The 5,738-nt window shown below is 40.6% G+C and overlaps 1 protein-coding gene across 9 annotated transcripts in view; it reads right to left on the bottom strand.

Moving 5' to 3' along the window:
- OSBPL9 (oxysterol binding protein like 9) overlaps positions 1-5,738 on the bottom strand; it is a 270,472-nt gene that overhangs the window by 115,457 nt on the left and 149,277 nt on the right. The gene's annotated exons all lie outside the window — the stretch shown is intronic.

Genomic DNA, 5,738 nt, shown 5'->3' with positions numbered 1-5,738 from the left:
AATAAGGCAAACAATGACATCAGCAATATTCGCTACTGCTACAGCCCTGGAATGCTCAATGCACCGACGACACTGGAAGCAGGCTAGACACAGAAAAGGGAACCTGAGACTCCAGCTTTGCTTACAGAGGAGGGGGGTGGCAGAGCACTGTAGTAGTCTGCAAGGGTACTTCCTACTCTTGCTTAAGGGGCAAGGATATAGTGAGGACAAGGGAATAAACATAGTATCTAAGTCTAGAATCTATTTAAAACCCAGCCATTGACCCTTTCTGAGTTTCGGATTGCTCTCTAAAATGGGAGTCACCTCAGTTGTTCTGAGGCTCAAAGAACATCAGTGCTTTTCATCAGGCTGCTTCTGTGTTATATTTATTAGTAAAGAAACACCAGGTGACAATTGCTTCAAAACCCTGTCCCAATGGCTGCTTCCAGGTGTGCGCTGCTACTGCACTTCATATCATGTGATCATCTATGTCTGCCTTCTCCCACTGAATTGCTATGAGATCTGAGGACTATTTTATTTTGAGACATGGCATTCAAGTACACACTAAGTATATGTTTTTTTTTTTTTAATAAAAGCATGAACAATTCTCCAAAAGAGAGCGGTAAGGTAGGCCTGCAGTTATAAGTTGCTTGTTTCAGGAAGGTGGATAGAGTGGGTTTTAAACTTTATCTTTTTTTGTATTCAACTATATGCAGCCATATTAAAACAATATAACGCTATGAAAAACAGGGAGGCTACTGGTCAGTGTTCTTAAGAAATAAGGGTGCTAAGGTATTCCAAACAGAATAGCTGGAGAACCTGACACAACTACAACGCCCCAGGTTGATGACAAAAGAAGCAGTCAGTGGTACCACCGACAAAAGCAGGACCTTGTAAAATGGGATTGAAAGGACTCAAGGGGCCAAAATTCCAAATCTTGTGAAAAAGGGCTACTCCTATCCCAGGAGTTTCAGGCAATAGAGTCAAACATTTACAGGTCACCCATGCCACTTTACTTTTACAAAAGACCTTCATTAGTATAGCTCGTCCCAACTTATGATAGTTTGACTTAGGACTTTTCAACTTTACAGGTGTGAAAGCCATAAATACTCAGCAGAAATCATACTCTGAATTTTGAATTTGGGTCTTTTCCTGAGCGAGCAATATGTGGTGATACTCTCCCACGATGCTGGGCAGCAGCTCCCAGTCAGCCACGTGATCACAAGGCGGAACAACGAACACTGACAACCATTCCTGTATCCAATTAACCACTCCGGTTTTTAGTACGGTATTCAATAAATTACATGAGCTATTCAACATGTGTGTGTGTTAGTCACGTTCGAGTCTGCAACTCCATGAGCTGTAGCCCACCAGGCTCCTCTGCCCATGGGATTCTCCAGGCAAGAATATTGGGGCTATTCAATACTATATTATAAAACAGGCTTTGTGAGAGATGATTTTGCCCAACTATAGGCTCACATAAGTGTTCTGAACATGTTTAAGGCGCGTGAGCCTAAGCCATGGTATTCAGTACATTAGGTGTATTAAATGCATCTCTGACTTACACTAGGTTTACTGTATGTAACCCCATTGTAAAGGCTGTACCTGTTTTCACTCACCAGAAGAAAGCTGGAAATTTTCCAGAAAATAGGTGAAAAGCAAAAACAGCATTCAGATTTGTTTTGCCCTAGGCCATTACAGAGGCAGGACACACCACAAACAGTAAGAGTAGAACCGCTAAGCTCCCTCCTCAGGAACTACACTCAGCATCTCAGCATCAAGTTGTCAGCTTTGAACTGTATCAGAGAGGATCTGGGCTTTATCTCTATTTGTTTTCTGTATACGTTAGGAAGCAGCATCCTAAGGTAATTGCTTTTCTGCTTTCACCATTTTGCCTTACAAAAGGTTTCATAAGAATACTCATCTTTCAGATAGGAGAGGAAACCTGTTCCTCTTTCTTCTCAGAGACTGTCCGGATGAACCCCAATTCTATCCAAATCCTACCAACCTGCATTATCTTAGTCATTCCTCTATACTATATAGGGTAGGGATTTTTATAACTATTTTCAGATACAGAAAGTGTATCCAGAATATAATGACATACCCAGGTCATACAGAGTTAACGGCAGAACCAGAACCATTTGGCATGGTACCTAACATTCTATGACAGCAAATAAAGACACATCTTGGTGGGTAAGCATGTGTGGGAGCAACTCATTCAGGTTAAATTAATTTCATGCTTAGTGGAGTTAACCTTCTAACTTTATGATGCAGCAAATATCTGCTAAGTCATAACTAAATACAGCAAATATGCTGTTAATAGATACAGGCTTAAAATATATAACAATAGTGCCTCCGGTAGAGGAGACAAAATATGTAAAGAGATGAATATACATAAAACAAGGCAAAAAGTGACCACTACTTGGATGAACTTTGAAGACATGCTGAATAAAAGAAGCTTGTCACAAAGGACATATTGTATGCTTCCATTTATATGAAATGTCCCAAACAGGCAAATTCATAGAGACTAAGAATAGGTTAGTGGTTGCCCAGGGCTGGGAGGTAGGAGAAGGAGGTAGGGTAAAATGAGGAGTAACTGCTAATAGGTATGAGTTTCCTTATAAGGTGATTAAAAAAATTCTAAAATTGAAATTGTAATGGTAGTTGCACCAAAAACACTGAAATGTCTACTTTAAATGGGTGAGTTATATCTCAACTGTTGAGATATAATAACTGACCACCATCCCAAACTTGGGTTCATTCTTTTTAGTCCCTTAATATAAATTCATCAGTTAACTAGTCAACTCAGAAACCTCTCGGTTCTAACACTTGTTCTCCCTTATTCCATCACCACAAGCTGTGCTCATTCCACTTCCAAACTATAATCCCAAATTCTCCCAACTCCTCTTCATTCTATTAACTGTTATGGCCCTATTTCAGGGTTTCATCACTTCTTGCTTGATGAAGCAATCTGTCTTCAGTCTGGCTACCTTTAGTCCATAGTCCTCGATATTGCCAGAATAGTATTTATAAAGCACAAACTCTTACAGGAGCCTCATATAGTTAAAACTTTCCTTGGCTCTCCATGAACTATGAGATAAAGCCAACAATTCTTCATAATGCCATTCAAGATGGTTCAAGATCTGGCCCAATCAACATTTCTATGTCATCACCCAGCCACTTCTTCCTCACCTCACAGAGACCCTGTAGGTACTCAGCCTCAAGATTTCCTCTATGCACTGAAAGAAAACACCAAGCAATTTCACTTTTTCATGTCCTTCCTCAAGTTCAGTTCCTACCATTTGCTAAACAAAAGCAAAACACCACATTCCCACTAGCGACCACCTCCTTTCTTACTGCTTTCACCGGGAGGAGCTTTTTGAAAACTGCCCACACCTTAACCTTTCACCTACTCCTGGCAATTAGCTTCCTTTCCCACCTCTGCACCAAGTTTTACTCTCACAGCTCTTCAATACTTCTTTACTACACTAGAGTTTTGTCACAGAACACCGCTCTGAAGCACTGTTACTGCTCCTAACCACTTCTGTTTTAAAACTTGTTCTTTCAATGACTCTTAACTACTTAAGTTGTGCTTCAGAAACATTTTTATCCAAGTATCTTTGACAACCCACAGGGGAAAGAGCATTCTTTCTTGGTCCATTACATTTTTCCCCTCCTCTATCCAAATGCTTCTTTGAAGACTCTGGAACCTACCTAACTACCTCCAATGCCAACGCAGTCTTGCCATTGCCCTGAGCATTCTTCAGTGTACAGATGCATAATTCATCTGACACTCTGGCCTCTCAGTTTCATGATTATTCAACTAAAATAAACTTCACTGTCTTTCTCCTTCATTGACTCATTCCCATGTCAATTCCTTAGACCTGGATATCTTACCATATCCAATACGACAGCTGTTAGTCACATAAAGGTATTTAAATTTTAATTATAATTGAGTAAAATTAAGTAAAACTTTTTTATTAAGCAAAACTTTAAATAAATTCTTCAGTCATATTTCAAATACTCAATAGCCCCATGTGGCCAGAGGCTATGGGACTAGACACTGTAGATACAGAACATTTTAATAATTGCAGTAAATTCTACTGGACAGCATTGTCCTTGACCTAGTCATTACAGAGAACTGAACCATAGAAAAAAAGTTAACACTGTCAGTTAGTGAACTGGCAGTAATAAACCAGCCACTATGATAAGCATTTTACATACATCACTTGAAAATAACGTTATACTGAAAGGTAAGCAGTCATGTACAGATGTGAGAGTTGGACCATAAAGAAGGCTGAGTACCAAAGAACTGATGAATCATGGTGCTTTTGAATCATGGTGCTGGAGAAGACTCTTAAGCGTCCATTAGACTGCAAGAAGACCAAACCAGTTGATTCTAAAGGAAATCTACTCTGAGTATTCATTGGAAGGATTGATGCTGGAGCTGAAGCTCCAATACTTTGGCCACCTGATATGAAGAGCTGACTCATTGGAAATGACCTAGATGCTGGGAAAGATTGAGGGTAGGAGGAAGGGTAGGAGGCAGAGGATGAGATGGTTAGATAGCATGACCAACTGAATGGACATGAAAGTGAAAGTCGCTCAGTAGTGTCCGACTCTTTGCAACCCCATGGACTACTCAGTCCATGGAATTCTCCAGGGGCCAGATACTGGAGTGGGTGGTCTTTCCCTTCTCCAGGGGTTCTTCCCAACCCAGGGATCGAACCCCGGTCTCCTTCATTGCAGGTGGATTCTTTACCAACTAAGCCACAAGGGAAGCCTGGCGTGCTTCCCTGGACATGAATATGAACAAACTCCGGGAGATGGTGAAGGACAGGGAAGCCTGGTGTGCCATAGTCCATGGGATGGCAAACAGCCAGACACAACTTAGTGACTGAACAAACATATACACAAATCATAACTGTACAAGCTCAATAAAGAAACGCTCTCCTTGTACCCTTTCCTAATCATTAGCCTTGTCCTCCATCCCAAAGCCAAACAGCATCCCTACTTCTAACATTAAAAGTAGTTTTGTCCGTCTCCATACAAATGGACTCATATCACATATTTTCTTTTGTGTCTGGCTTCTTTCACTCAACATGTTTGTGAAATTCATCCAAGATACTGCACGTAGCAATGGTTTGTTCATTTCTATTGCTATATGTATATTCTTTTGTAGGAATATCCACAATTTATCAATTTCATTGCAGATGGACATTTATGTTGTTTTCCAGTCTTAGGTTATTAGAATCATGCTGCTATGACATTGTCATTCATATCTTTGTGTTATATATATGTATACATATGCTTATATTTCTAGTAGATACAATGTAAGAATGAATTTGCTAAGTCTTATGGTTTGCACACACCAATTTTAATAGGCACTGTCAAACAGTTCTCAGTTCAGTTGCTCAGTCGTATCCAACTTTTTGCGACCCCAAGACTGCAGCACGCCAGGCTTCCCTGTCCATCACCAACTCCTGGAGCTTGCTCAAATTCATGTCCATTGAGTTGGTGATGCCATCCAACCATCTCATCCACTGTCATCCCCTTCTCTTCCTGCCTTCAGTCTTTCCCAGCATCAAGGTCTTTTCAGATGACTCAGTTCTTCACATCAGGTGGCCAAAGCATAAGAGTTTCAGCTTCAGCAACAGTCCTTCCAATGAATATTCAGGACTTATTTCCTTTAGGATTGACTGGTTGGAATTCCTTGCAGCCCAAGGGACTCTCAAGAGACTTCTCCAACACTACAGTTC

This window comes from Ovis aries, chromosome 1 (genome assembly GCF_016772045.2).
Source record: "Ovis aries strain OAR_USU_Benz2616 breed Rambouillet chromosome 1, ARS-UI_Ramb_v3.0, whole genome shotgun sequence".
NCBI classification, from domain to species: domain Eukaryota; kingdom Metazoa; phylum Chordata; class Mammalia; order Artiodactyla; family Bovidae; genus Ovis; species Ovis aries.
This window is presented reverse-complemented; position numbering and strand designations above follow the sequence as displayed.